General features: G+C 34.9%; 1 long non-coding RNA gene across 1 annotated transcript; it reads left to right on the top strand.

Annotated features, from left to right (window-relative positions):
- Positions 1-14,384: 14,384 nt before the first annotated feature.
- LOC118480544 lies at positions 14,385-14,756 on the top strand. The gene is made up of 3 exons (XR_004863195.1): positions 14,385-14,434; positions 14,534-14,629; positions 14,726-14,756. It is a non-coding gene; the product is annotated as an uncharacterized LOC118480544 (long non-coding RNA).
- Positions 14,757-16,442: the final 1,686 nt, after the last annotated feature.

Below are 16,442 nucleotides of genomic sequence, written 5' to 3'. Positions count from 1 at the left end.
CTGTCCAGTAGGTTTGCAAACTGTTGGCAGTTACACATTGTTAAGATTGTTTATTGTTGCTTTCATGGGGATGTCACCATCAGTTCTCTCCTTTTATAAATAGAACAGTACCATTGATGTAATAGTTAACTCTTACAGTGTTAGAGCTGAATATATTAGATTTCACAATCTAGAGAGAAAGACTAAAGTAAGAGAGAGAGTTCACCTGGTGAGGGTGAGTGTTCTTGTACTAGAATGTAGTACTAAATTGAGTAATGAGAAATCATTAGACAATCAGTCCTTATAAATCAAGTTACTGGTTTGACTGATGTTGATGTGTTTATTATTAACATGTATTAATGATCAATTGAATTGTTAAACAGTTTTTATCAAAACACACACAATCACACACACTCTCAGATCCAATAATTGGTATTAGAGCCATGGATCTCTAAATTGACTTAACTGTTGATTCAGAAGACAAATAAGAGCTTAAATTCTTACTCTGATTGAAGAGATCGGGATATGAGAAGAATTAGATGATAAGAACACCAAGACTATTCCGACACTCTATTTTTTGAGAAAAAAAACTCAATAGAATTCAGAGAAGATGTCAATCACTCATGATCCACATAATACCAAATCGGCGAACAAGCCTCTGAAGCTATTCGCCATGAATTTAAAATCCTGCGATGAAGGATGTGGCACCACTTATCTCAGCAAAACATCGGTTGCTGGAGGTTTGTGTTTATGGTCCATTTAATCCCTCTGTACCGAGTACTGAAAAACCAACCACGTGATCCAAAGAAACTTGTAGACTATTCCTAGCAGAATTTCCAAAAATTAGAGCTAGATGCTAAGGCATTCGGGAAATTGTCCGTGACCTTACCTAATGAAATCTTTGTTGGATTGCTCCACTGTGAGAATCCCAAGGAATTATGGGATGCGTTGAATAAACAGTTTGGAGGTACAGGAGAACAACGGGGAAATATTGAATGAACAGTATGAGACATTCACTCATGTCAAAGGAGAATCTCTAACTCAACAGTTTGAAAGGTATAACTACTTGATCAATGAGCTAAATCTTTCTAATCAAACCTATACTAATGATGCTCTGAGTCATAGATTTTTGAGATCTCCTCGGATAAGTGGAATATAATAGCTATTGTTTTGAGAAATTAAGTTGGAATCAAGGAAATGACGCTGACACAACTTCATGGTAAACTACTCACTTGTGAGAGAGAGCTTGATCAAAACAAAAGTTGTTGTCATATGGGAAATTGGCTGATGATTACTCCTATGGTAACACAGCTTTGATGAGTTATGATGGATCATCGTCAGCAAACGATATGAGTGATCAAAATTATAATCATTTTGTTGACATAACTTCTAGATTTAATCCCCAAATTAACTCATCATTTGTTGGAAACCAGAACCTTTCTCTTATGTTGACTGATCTGCAACCTATGGACCCAACTGATCAAGAGGAATATGATCTTCTGGACTAGCTTGCCCTACTAAGTATCAAGTTTAACAAATTTATAACAAAACGGGTAGGAGGTTTCCTGGTCTAGATGGTAAGGGTAAATTTTTAAAAGATAAATCAAGAGTTGAGTGTTAAAAATGTCACAAGCTAAGACACTTTTCTAGATAATGTAAAAGTCCTACACATAACCCATCTTCCTATGTGACTTACCCTATCAAATGAATCAATCTAATTCAACTATTGCACCACACTTAAGTTTTCAAAATACACATCACTATCCAAACACATAGTCCACTACTCACTTTGTCCATGGACTAGCTCAAATGCCATATCCAAATGTTAATGTGCCACCACCATACCAAATTGCTCATGCCAATGTACCACAAGCACCTGTCCAAACACCCTCCTAGTCACATGTTCAATCTCAGACTCATGCACCAGTAGTTTAGGAAACTAACTACTGGATGTCCTGCACAAGAAACTACTGAACAGAGCTTTGTCACTCAAAGCTTTGTAGACTAGAGCAGTTTGCCTGAGGATTTGAATGATAAGCACTTTAGAGGGTGTTTGGGATTGAGTTTTGAAAGAGATTTTTAGATTATTGAGTTTTGAAATCGTAAATAATCAGTTTTGAGTGTTTCAGTAAAAAAAATTAAAAAAATGATTATTTGCGTTTAGAAAGTTACAAAACGCTATTTTCCAAAAGCAGCTCCCCCCTACTGCAACAAAACACAGTTTTCCAAAAATTGATTATTTGCGTTTAGAAAAGGATTTTCACTTGTTTCTTTTTTTAAATATATATTTTCCAAACACTCAAATAGTTGATTATCTGATTATTGTGATATCAAGCAACATAATCAAATACAAACACTATCTTTCAACATCACGTTTTGTTACAGTTAATTAGTTAATTATCTGATTCTGATTATTCAAAACGCATAATCTATTTTCAAAACTCAACCCCAAACACCCTCTTAGTATGATTGTTATAGATCAAGGAAACAAAATCCTTGCACTAGTGGCATTTGAGATCATAAGTGAGGCTTCAGATCAGAGAACCAATGAAGTTTCACCTAAAACTACTAGTTATTACACTGAACCACAAGCCGAATAAATGACTGATGATCTCACTCGGAATGTTGATATGTCCTGAAGTATCAAGAGAAAACTCTGAAAGTTCAGAAAAAATCTTGAGTCAAACCATAAGCTCTCGTGAAGAAGCTCTCTGAGAAAAATATCAAGTGATCTTAAACCAAAACATGAAGCGATAATTCACACTACATAGTTAGGGTCACTACTCACAAAGTATCAAATGTGTCAAAAAGAGCTTGAATCTACCCAAGTAAATTGCTAGAAATGGGTAGAATCATGTTAAGGCTTTGAGATTCTCTTAAACCAACAAACACAGAGAAATGTAAAATTTGGTGTTGGGTACCATCACACAAAAGGACCCAATGATTACATTCCTCAAACTCAAGTTAAGGATGAGACTGAGTTGGTATCCAAAAATTCAACTGGAAAGGAGGTTGTTATAACAAACCCCAATGGGAATGGAAATCACTCTTGATAGATCCAAATGTTATTCAAGTGCAAATTCCTATTCCTCACTAAATTTCAATGACCAACATGACACAAATGGTGTGATGAAACATGTGTTGATAAGAGTTTCAAACCAACAAACTTTGTGACCTCTAAAGGGAAAATAGCTCTAACTGCTATTCCTCAAGAATTTTCATCTCAAACTACTCGCCCCAAAAAAGGCTCTAAAGACAAATCAAAATCTTACTCAAAAAGGCTTAAAGGCACATTGTTTTGCATTGTTTGTGAAAGAACAAATCACAACACATGGGATTTCTATATGGTCATTGCTTATGAGAAAAGCAAAAGGATGAATCTAACAAACTTTCAAGAAAATCCAGTTTTCTATCCATGTAATGAATCTAGTTACTATGAGTTGACACAATCATTTGAAGTGTTTAACTCTACTAAGACTGCAGTAACACAAGCCCTAAATCATAGAACCACAAAAAGAACTACACCACTCACGATCTCAAGCTTGGTGCGGTTATTTTTGCTCTCAAGATACGGACACACTACCTTTATGTACAAAATATGTAATCATCACCGAACACAAAAGCCTCCAACATATCTTCAACCAAAAGGAACTTAACATGTGCCAACGATGATGGGCCGAGTTGTTAAACGGCTACAATTGCGAGATTCGCTACCATCCCGGTAAAGCAAATGTCGTGGACGATGCTCTTAGTCGAAAAGGTCATGTCAACCTCCAAAACATTCGTTGTTTACAAATCTAAATCGATATCCAATCCCGTATTTGCAAAGCGCAACATTTAACCATCATTGAAAATCATGAGTTTAACAGCATGCAATGTGGTACCGAAAGGCTACTCGAGTCTAGATCTAACAGTATCCTTTTGTAAGTCCCGAAACGAGATCACAATGATATCACGCAAGCTTGTTTGGCGGCGGAATCACACAAACAAGCAACGATTCAAAGAAAGGAGATGAAGTAGAAAGATTCTTGATTGATGATAATATCTTGCATACAAAAGAGAATTGTCAAATACAAGATTTGCTTACTGTCACCAACACTAATGACCTAATCACAATTTACTATTTATAGAAAATGTCTAGGGAAGATGTTCCCTAAACCCTAAACCCATTTCCTAAAAAGCCCACTCCACTATCCCCTAATCCACTTAGCCTCTAATCCATAAACCTAACAAGGGTCTAACACCTTTACTATTTTGATCACATTTCGGTTCCCCTCCGCGATAACCTTCATGATCTTTTAATGAATGAATCACACAAATCCCAGTATTCCATTCAACCCGGTGCGGACAAGATGTATCAAGACCTTCGACGTTCTTATTGGTGGTCTGGAATGAAGAAAGACATTGCTCAATTCATATCTAAATGCCTCACGTGTTCCAAGGTGAAAGTCGAACACTAACGCTTTTCTGGTTTACTCGAACAACCTGAAATTCCGATGTGGAAATGGAAAAGTATTGCAATGGATTCCATAACCAAACTTCCTCGAACATCATCCAGTCACTATAGCATTTGGGTGATCATCGGTCGATTGAACAAATCCGCACACTTCATCCCTTTTTGGGAAGATTATCGAGTTGATAAATTAGCTCGTATCTACACCGAAGAAATCATTTGCCGACACGGTATCCCCGTCGACATCATCTCGAACCGCATACGACTTTTCATCCTTAATTAGATGGTCAAACCGGACGTACTATCCAAACACTTGAAGATATGCTTCGATCTTGCGTAATCAACTTTGGTCGCAATTAGGACGTACATTTACCTTTGGTTGAATTCTCGTACAACAGCAGTTACTATTCAGTATCTAAATGTCTCCATTTGAAGCATTGTATGGTCGAAAATGTTGTTCGACTATTTGTTGGCACGAGATCGGCGAGGCACAAGTCACAGGAAGTGACGACGGAAAAGATTCTACAAATTTGCGACAATCTCCTTAAAGCAAGGAGCCGACAAAAGAGTTACGCCGATAAGCGATGCAAGCCCTTGGAATTCAATATTGACGGTCGGGTGCTCCTCAAGGTATCCCCTTGGAAAGGAGTCATCCATTTTGGTAAGAAAGGCAAACTCGCCCCTCGTTTTGTAGGTAGGGGTGTTCATCGGTTCGGTTTATGGTTTATTTGGTTTATTCGGTTTTTAAAATTTTATACCCCAAACCAAAAACCGAACCAAACCAAACCAAATTAGTAATATGCAAACCGAACCAAACCAAACCAAATTCAATTCGGTTTGGTTTTGATTAGAAACCAAATAAACCAAATTATACCTAAGTACTTTTTTCCTAATTTATATTTATGTTTGTGTTCTAACTTCCGAACATCAAATCAGCAACGAGTTTAAACCTAACAATATATAAATAAAAGATCTAGCAAAATAAAACAAACATATCCATAACATAGTCGTACACACAACCACAAAGTTAAAACTTCAAAACATAGATCATAGAAACTATAAATAGTCAACAAGTCTATTGGCACAAAATATAAATAATCTTCAAATCATGGGGATACATATACTAAGATGTTAGACTTATTATTTTGGGCTAATAAATTGTATATCGTTTATTAAACATTATTATTTTTATGTAATAATAACTTTAAATTAAAGGTTTATTTGGTTATCCAGATAAACTGAATAAACCAAATTAAAGAATGTAGATTCAAAAACCGAACCAAAAACCATATTCACAATTCGGTTTTGGTTAGAAACCAAACCAAAAACTGAATTCATTGTTCGGATCGGTTTATTCGGTTACGGTTACGGCTTTTATTTGGTTACAATTTTTTCTGAACACCCCTATTTGTAGGTCCTTTCAAGATTCTTGGGAGAATTGGCAAAGTAGCTTATCGACTTGACTTTCCTCAAGAACTCAGCAACGTTCATCCAACGCTCCATGTCTCCAATCTCAGAAGTGTTTAGCCGATAAAGGACTTCGCATTCCACTCGACGACATACGCATCGATGAGTCCATGCACTTTATCAAAAAGCCGGTCAAAATCATGGATCATGGAACGAAGAAACTTAGGCGAAGTCATATTCCTATCATCAAGGTCCGTTGGGAAGGAAAGTGTGGTGTTGAATTCACTTGAGAACTCGAAAGCGATACGAAGACCAAATACCCGCATCTTTTCCCGAGTATTCCTCTTGAATAAATTTCGGGACGAAATTTCCTAAAGTAGGGGAGACTGTAATAGCTTGTATTTTTGTACTTTCTATTTTTAGAAAGCTTATATTCGTATGTCATTTCAATCCTTGTAATCTTGAGACTTTGATCATAAAGGAAATTACATCTTATTCATACATGTTTAATTCATACTTACACAATCACAAATACACGTTTTATATGAAAAACCGAACTACACTTTATGTTATTTTATGTTTGGAATATTATTCATACACATTCATGTTATACACATACTTATACTTACCCTAAAATGCTCTAAAATTGAATAACACAATAAAGGCATTGCATAAATGGACTAGTGATCAAGCAACAAGGACAAAAACAAAATTTAAGGGGCGTACAGGCCGCAATGCATCCCTTTACGTCCGCAAGGCACTTGGGCGGGCAGAATTGCTTCTTGCTCGAGGATTGGACCCCCTCTCCACCTCTTTTTACCTTCAATCATCTTCCAACCTTATTTAAACCTAAACCTAATCCCAGACTATAAAACCAACCTTCCTCCAACTCCTAATCCTTTACCACCTCCAAATCCTCTCAAAGTTCTCTAAATATTTCAAGAATTCTTTTAGTGGGCAGATTGTACCATGGTTCAAAACAATGAATTTTGAACCTTTTTCTCCATAGTTTCTTCTTGTTTCTTGCTCTGTAATTACTTGGATAACCTCTAGGGATATTACCCAATGTTTACCATGGTAAACAAAGGCGGTACATCACCATTGTTGAGGCCTAAAGTAGGATTGCTTTCTGTTTTGTTAAACTTCAAACATACTTCAACTTTTACTTGTTTTTCTTGTATGAACTTATACGAAATCTTGTCCTCCACTAATATACATGTTGAAAGTCTTGAGTTAAGGTTTTTTTTTTCTAGAAAGTATGAGGTTCAAACACCTCCTTTCCTTTGTATATAAAGATCCTAAGTAAACACTAAGATGAGAGAAACCAAACCAAGTCTCCAACTTTCAATGTTGAAAGACTTGAGTTATGGTAAAGGTCTGAGCATTGGAACATCATTTCCACAACTTGGATTCCACCTACCTCACTAGATTACTTAGTTAATTAGCTTACTTTCACACCATCTAAGTCACCAAACAACTTTTAAGTAAACAAAGTGAGCAAACTACACCAAGTCTTCAAGCATTATCCATGTCTGAAATGCACTCATCTAGTTTTACTCACTTGGTTGTCATGGTGAATTAGAGGATTTCGTTTTGTTCTTATTATTCATTCATGACCATCTGAATCATCCTTGAGATGATTTGTGTTTTGGTGAATCCACAAGGTTGAGGGATTTGAATCCTACCTTTACATGACCATGTTTGACTAACCTAACATTGGATTACTAACTAAATACATATACATTTATTATACAAACCAAACCATAACATCAACCAAATCATGATTGAATGTTATGAGTTATGGTAAATATCATCTATGTTCTTCATTCCTCAAATTGGATTCTAATGGGTGACTTGGTACACATGAAAACACACTAAAGCTTGGTGTCTAATTGAGTGTCTAGACAATATGTAATTTTCTTATATACATACTTTCTATTAACTAAAATACCCAATCCAAATCCAACATCAATTCCACGAACTCACACATCTTCGTTTTCCCCATTGTAGGGTAACTTTGGTGTCCAAATCTTCAAGTCTCATCAACTCATGTTTGTGGAAGCTTTGCAAACCGTGACTCGAAACCCATTTTACACTTTAATCACATTTTGGGGTGTAACATGTATAAAATAAACAAACTCACTTATGCACACAATCAAACTTATGAAATCACTCAATCCACCAAACACGCTATTTGTTATGCTTGGCCATCCATGCTAGATATTCATTCATGCAACTACGTGTCATTAACTTTGCTAGCCTACCTTAACAGGTATAGCGCTATAGGAGTATCACACCACCCATTTTCGTGGTCTATGTTAAGCATTCAATCAGAATGGCCTTGTTCACTTGTTGACAGGATTACGCTCATGGAATCTTTGGGTTGACACTTAGGTTGTGCATGCTAGTATGAAATTTAACTTAGTATACGAATTGCCATGTTGGATTTGAGAACCTTTTAAATTTTATGCTATGTAAAACCAAACTTGTATGCTCACCGACCTATTTGTGTTAACGAATAATTTAATATATGTTGCAGGAAATTAGCTTGATGCACGCGAATCTACCTAGGGTAGATTAGAAATGCACTATTTTTTATGTTATGTATTTCTTTATTTTTTATGTTCAAGTTGCAAAATGTTGTATTTCTATTTCAAGACGATGTACTTCGGTTTAGTATGAAATGAAACATTGTTTACTTAAATTATTGTCACAATTAGTAATGAAATCTTGAACAATCTCGTTTTGTCTCACTCCGATGTTTCCACCATCGGTTGGAGTGTGACAGAAAGCTGCATCAGGCACACCAAGGGGTAATAGTGTCTGCAAGGCAAGAATCACCTCCACCCTCTAAAGTCCGAGACTTGCCTCTAATCCTCTCTAACCTAAGGATGGTGAGATGGAAAGCAATGAAAGACTCAAATGGTGTGTTAATTTATAGAGAATATGGCTCTGTAAACCCAATTATATGGGTATGGTGTTCAAGGATTAAGCCTAGATGCCATAAAAGTTATCAACATGAACTAAGTTATCAACATGGACTTAGGCATCAAAGGCATGATCAGAGAAAGGCTGTTTAACATCAATAAAGAATAAAAGACATGCAAATAAGTGATCTAGGGGGAGATTGTTGATGATGAAAGCCAAAACCCAAAGGAACCATCTTCCTTAGCCTCAAGAATAAGATTTTGTTGTCACCAAGTACTGGACCCCCCAAAGCTTCAACAAACAACCACCAAACAGCTGGAAGAAGAACTACTAGGTTCAAAAGAGCTGGATTATCAATTTATAATAGGGGTGTGCACGGTTTGGTTCAGTTTGGTTTTTGGGTAAAATCAAAACTGAAACCTAAATGTCAGTTTTTGGCTTTTTAAAACCGTTCGGTTTTTGTTTTTTTGGTTTTTATGTCGGTTCGGTGCGGTTTTTCGGTTATTTCGGTTTTTGGAACACAATTATGTAAGATTCAGAAAAATATAAAGAATAATTTAAAATAAAAAATTCTTTATTATATGTTTACATTTAAGTTATTATAGTTAACTTATTTAATTAATATTGTTTACATAAACCTAATCTTCTAATCTATTTTATCTTTCTCTAAAGTTTTTATTAAGACATTTTCTTTTATAATAATTTGAAGATAATTTAATTTTTATATAAAATTTTGTTATTTTTTGTAGGTAACTAGGGAGAATGCCCGTGCGATGCACGACATGCATAATAGTTATTGTTTGTTCGTGATAAGATGTTTGACAGTGCTTGACAAACTAACCTGCGAGATGACTACTAACCCGAGCAGCGCGTTATTTAATTATATTAGTAAACAGAGTATTCCATGCGTAAGAATAACGATCCGACTTGAAACATCTATCACCAGCTTGTCCTAAAAGTTTCTGTACAGGGGAAGAATATAATTTAACCTATGAACCGTTTACTCCGAGGGACCCGCTGGGTTCAGGTTGTTAAAAGTTTCTTTGTAGATGATATTTCTTTGTACCAGAGCATTACGTCGGAGTCGTCAATTTACACCATTCTGCTCGTTCTCTGTTAGTGTTAGTTCATCAATCGTTTTATTCTACACTCTTCACTAACCTAAATTTGAAAAATAGTTACGACTTTTCGTGTCAAACTTCCCCTTTCAAATGTAGAAACTAATATAGTTGATGCTATAATTGTTCCATTTTCCAGTTCTTTTATATGGATAATCAAAGCTACTACAAAAGTTGTACTCTTTTCTATCCCAAAACACATGTGCATGTTATTCAAATGTCTGAATAGAGATCCACACATACAAAAAAGAAGGCTCGAACAACAGCTTTCGTATATGTTTTAAGTTCTTGCAAGAACGACTTGTTTTACATGTCCGGACATGTGAAGGCCATCTTCGTGCATTGGCCTTGATCCTAACATGTGTCGCTAAAACATCAAAGCCGTTGTAAACAAACCAAACATCCAACAAACCGTGAGTACATCTATAAACAATAATAGTGAGTATATCTATATACAAATCAAACATCCAACAAACCGTTGGTGAACCTTTTGATAGAAAGTTCCTTTATTTTTATTTGTTAATACATATATAAAATAACTAATAGAGTAGGAGAACCGTTTAACTCGCTCTATCATAACACCTTCTTTAAGCTCTCCAACTCCTAAATAATCACACATTTAGATCGCTCATATTGCATTACTAATGTAGAATGTTTGTTTTTTTCCAATTGAAGAAGTTTGCTAGACAAACTATTAATCCCTTTAATAGTTAATCCACATCTTGCAAGATTTTAGATTTATACACAAATCGTGTACCTTTCACGACACTGCTTACCAATACGACTGAGAAGAGACTGTGTTATGAGAGACCATTTTGAGGGCCCATCCATATGTTTTCACCAGCTCAAGGACTTTTTCATCCTCCTACAGCGAAAAATAATAATAATAATAATAATAATAATAATAATAATAATAATAAATAAAAAGAGACCATAAAAGCTGTTTTGATCAAACGTGTCAAAGAGTAGGAGGGGATGTGGTGAAAACCTCATGAGTCTATGGACCTTTAATAAGTTCTGAATTAAGAACCTTTTTCCAGCGATGCAGACATTGGACTTCAGATCTATCAGAAAAATACACAGCTGCAAACACCAACTTTTATAATTGATTTAAAAAAAAACATTCATGTAAAGCCCATGAATTCCAATCCCATATAAAGCATAAGAAAACCAATAAGCTGGTGAGAGAAACAAAAAGAAATTACGTTGTATAAATATGTAGGGACCAAAGTCTCATATGGATCACTGAGAATAATCACTCCATGAACATTAATTATTGGAAATTTCAATAGCAGTAACTATATGAAACCAAACCATTGAAATCATATGAACATTGAAATTTAAAATCAAAATGACTCAATAAGACGGGCACTATTGCCTTTTTTGTTAGACTTGAACCCGTACCACTTTAATAAGAATAAAAACACGTGATACCACTAACCCAAGACGCCATCGGCTTTTTTTAGTTATCTAATATACTTTAATGATTGGCATTTATTTACTTATTGATATACACGGCTCCTTATAACTTATCATTTCTCTCATAATATATGTGAGAATGACATGTGAGACAGAACCTTTTATTTATGTGCGGGTATAACTGAACCGAACTTAACTATGGATTGGGAGTGGCTGGGAGAGTTCTTGAAGGGAATAGTGAAGCCTGCGGCCGCCACCGCGGTGGTCAGGGCCGGCTCAACCATTTTGGTGGCCTAAGGCGAAGTAAAAGCTTGTGGCCTTTTTCGCCACGTCGTCTACAGGGTACGTTTAGCCAATCCCGAATAAAAAAATACTAAAAATGGAAAAAATTCGTACCAACCATTCCTTGTGGCCTTGAAACCCCTCGGTTTTAAGGTTTTAACTAACTATACGATAATTTATCAAAACTACTGTGTGTAGAGTAACTAGGAAAACAAACCTTGATGAAAAACACCGGCTGTGTGCTGGGAATTGCGTGTGGTTTCCCAAATAGAGTTCAAAGCAGGTTCGGTTTGAACCAGATCAGGAACATTGTTAGGCACAAAACGTATTTGATGTTGCCCGTCTGCAAATACAAAAGCATAATAAGTTATAAAAGAACTGAGAATAAGTTATGATAAGAAATTGGCTCCTGAATAATTTGAATACCATAAAATGATGAAGATTGACTTCTTGAGTTAAAGTGGATAGTTTCTTTTTCTTTTTGTGGCTTTCGGCGACGGGCATTGTGGTTAGAAAGCCTCTGGCGACAGCTCCACTTCTTCCCATCAAATTCTGACAGCCCGTGAAATCTTTAACAGTCATTGGAAAACACAATTGTGTTGTTTTAGAACTGGTTGGAACGGGCCGGGTCAGGTTGACCGACAAAGATTTGTACCCATCGTAACAAATATGAATACATTAATAAGCTACCTTTTACAAATAAACAATGTAGGACTGTAAACACTTTTAAATTATACTTCAACTAACTTTTAATAACCAATTCGCTTTTATCTTAAATTATTTGATTTGACCTGTTACATATGAATACAAAAACATAGTTGTTAGTGGGGGTTTTCAGTAAAATGTAGCCTTTGTTACCAGCATGAGTCAGCATACGGTTCGACCATAACACATGGATGCAATATAAAGGTTCTTTGACCATTTTTCATGCAGAATAAACATACAAACAAAATTCTTCATAAAAAAAGTAAAAAAAATCCCAGCAATTACGGGTTTTACTATTACGGTTCTACCTTCACGTGGGTACTCGGGAAGGCGGATGTTCTCAAGGTTTCTTGTGTCTCGTCCATTATTTTACGCCTCGGGATACTCAAAATGAACGCTTGCAACTAAAAAAAGAGGTAGATTAAATAGGAAACGGGTCAAAAGTTTCCTAATGTGCACCTTCAATTATTTAATTTAAAAATTAGATGATTATAGAAGTTAAATACTTTTTGTAATTGTATTTTACGCTAATCATCTACATAAAAGATTAAAATGTTGGGATAAGAAAGTGTTTCGGGTCAACCATTCCCGTCTCAATCCACACCATAAATTACCCGTTTGACCCATTACCCAACCTATTTATGTGAAAAGAAATTGATACTGATCATGGTTTGCATATCACTTCCCTATTTTAATCAGAACAGCAAGAACCAGAACTTGAACATCTATCTTGAACAAACAAAGGTTCAGGTTTCCTCGATTGTGGAGCGGAGCCGACCGGAAGAACGATTTAAGTATTTTTTTACGATCTAATGAAACAAAACAAACATACATATAATGATGATGATGATCAAAAGATTCTAAAATAAAATCGAACCTGTATGAAATCACAATAAAAGAACCTAAATTACATCAAAAAATTACAGGGATGAATGGTAGAACAGAGCAACAAATGTGGAACCTGATAGGCTTCAATTGCCCTAGGCTGGGTATAGTTGCTTGAGTGTTATCTTCGTGTATCTCCCGTCACCCCCATTCTCCAACAGCATCTAGTGCACTTGCCATCACAATTTGATATCGATTCCAAGCCCTATCAAAATCTGCATCATGATTGAGGTAGTTGTGTTGAAAAAGTTATTAGTTCGTATCTAAAGAAATCAAAATGAAACGAAGATAATCACTGATCGAAATTTTTTTTTGGGTTTACTCACCTTCCGTGAGATGGTCTCAAAATCATATCAACAAAACTGAAATACTGGTTAGTGAATTCAAAACTTTAACTATAGGATAATCGAACAAATGAAGAGTAAAAGTACCTGGCGTCATTGAAGCAGTGGCTAGGGTTCGAAAGCTTGAATTAGAGGAATATGAAGATGGCAATTCATTTACCTGCATCACAGGGACATTGAATCAATTTAGAGCTATTAGAGTAGATGAATCGGATGAAATTAAATCTGTGATACGTTTTGACTTGATTGAAGACGAAGATGAAAGGCTTTCGAAAATTAATGCAGGAGGAGGGTTTGTCAATTTTACCCTCAAATTCAGTTACTTTAAATGCCTAAATTAATGAATTTCTTTATAAATTTTATTCATTTTAATATTAATGCAGAAATACAATTTTGCCCTTTTTACTACCTACCTAATTAAGTGTTGTACCATAAGCATTATAACTTACTTGAAAGACACAAATGTATTAACTAAATTTTTAAGTATATATAGAATATAGATATAGATAGATATAGATTATTAAGTAAATTAAATGCAATTAATAGGATTTTTCTAGGTTGGTGCATTTAAAACAACCATAAATTTTGGTTTTAAAATAGAACATATAACTAAACTTATATTTTTAAGTATATCTATCTATTATACTAAATGAATTCTCTTAGGCCACATGGGCTATTCTTAGCCAATCATTTTGATGATGTGGACACCCTCTTAATCAAGAGAATTCACTCTGGGCGCCAAACCTCTATTCTTCTTTATCTCATTACATCGCTCTTTTTTTATCAAAGAGTGCTTGATACGTTTCACCATCAATCAATTCACCAAACTTTCCATTTTGTTTAAACCCTTCCTTTTCAATCTATTTTGACAATTAATCTATGCGAAGACAATGGATCTAACATTCTAGATCAAGGTTAGACTCTTCTTCTCTGTAGTTTTTCTTCTTCTTCTTCAGATTTGATTCTAAGTTCAATTTCCATATCTGAAATTAGGGTTTATATTGTTTAAACAGTGTCGATTTGTTAAAGAATCAAATGGTTTTATCAATGGATTTCAAGATAATCTCCTCATTCTACGATTGTTTGGTGTGGATTTCTCGCAATCAAAGGTACAAAATCATAATATTTATTTCAAAGCTTCTATGTTTATGTCAAACTGAGAATGGATATGGAAATCTGCAATTCTTTTGAACCCTAAATTTCAGTCTACACCTCACTATGTCGCTTCTGATTCTCCAATTCTTAAGGTAATTGTTCTTATTCTTCGGTTGTTTTTGTTTTTCATTCCTGATTGTTCTTCCTTTGTTCTGTTTTGTTTTCCTTATTAAGGTAATTCCCGCAACCACTACAAGCTTGCATCTTTTGTTTTACATCAAAGGTATGGTTTTACTTTTGATTCCTTTTTCTGATTTTGTATTGGGTTTCCACAACTGTGTTAATATTTCTCATTCGAATTTCATGTGTTTTGATTATTATATTGGAGATATTATCAATACACACCATTGATTATTTTGTTATAAGTTTATTTCATGAACTTCCTCATTTCGTTTCATATTAGGATAACTATCTAACATATATGGGCTCTTCAATGCTGATTATAAGTTTTTTTTTATGGCTCTGTAATTTCAAATTAATTGATTATTCTATTCAGTAGTCCATCTTTGTTTGTATATGTATCTCTAAGAGTTGTTTAATTTTTAAATACTTGAACTGTTCGTGTTATATGTTTGTTTTTGTTTCTGAAACAAAGTTCATTTGATTCTGCATCAGAAAAAGAAGAAGATATCACATAATATATGGTTGAATTATTTTATTGGAAAAGTTCCTTTGCATACCACACAGATCGTAGCAATTAACGGTCATTGGTCAGATTCGAGAATTAAAGGACACCTTTTCAGCAACCTCTGAATCACCTTCGAGAATAAAGGAATTCAATTCACTTCTATCATCTGGCAATGGGAGGAATGACTAATAGGTAATTTTTTAGTTTTTTTTTTATGCTAATGAAGTTTTATTTTGATATAGAGTTTTCGATATCTTTTGATAGTACCACTTGAACGACGAGAACCATGAAAATAAAATAGTATCAATTACAATGAATATTTGCTTTTTAAATCCATCATTTCAAGTAATGCCGTTTTTAAACCAAACATGGTGTAATGAGAAGGGTGATATAAAACTGAAATATGTTATCAGGTGACGTTTTGTTTGTCTATTAGGGATGAGCATGAGTGTTTGTAGTTTTCATATCAATAGGTTTTGGTATTAATGGATGGGTTACTTTACTTTTTTACAAGAGGCTCGGTTAATTCCGTTGACCATCGGTTAACTGTCGGCTTTGAACATAGGTGGATTCAATGATCAACAATTGCTTTTGGCTTCACCTTTTGTTAACAGTTCGGTTTGATGGTTCTATTAGCAATTTGGTATTACTTCCCACTAGGGGTGTTCATCGGGTTTTTTCTTTGGGTTTCGGGTTTTTCGGGTCGGGTTGTTCGGGTTTTTCTCTGGGAAAAATTGACCCGATAACCAACCCATTTAAAGTTCGGGTTAATCGGGTTTGGGTTATTCGGGTTCGGGTTAGTTCGGGTCGGGTTATTCGGTTTTCGGGTTTAGATGTAAAATAAAAATAAATGTTTTTTTTACAAAATATCATCAAAATTCATATTGTTACTTTATAAATATCATCAAAGTTCAAAGATTAATTGACGATATGCTATTATAATATTTAAAAAACCCTAAAACTTAGTGTTCCATCTATTAAAGACTCAAAATCTAAACACTTTTATAAGAAAAAAACAATAAATGTTCGGGTTTTTTTTCGGGTTTCGTGTTTCGGGTTTTTCGGGTCGGGTTGTTCGGGTTTTTGGCCTGGAAAAAGTAACCCGAAAACCGAACCATTTAAAGTTCGGGTTGGTCGGG

Source organism: Helianthus annuus, chromosome 7, assembly GCF_002127325.2.
Source record: "Helianthus annuus cultivar XRQ/B chromosome 7, HanXRQr2.0-SUNRISE, whole genome shotgun sequence".
Classification (NCBI taxonomy): Eukaryota; Viridiplantae; Streptophyta; class Magnoliopsida; order Asterales; family Asteraceae; genus Helianthus; species Helianthus annuus.
This window is presented reverse-complemented; position numbering and strand designations above follow the sequence as displayed.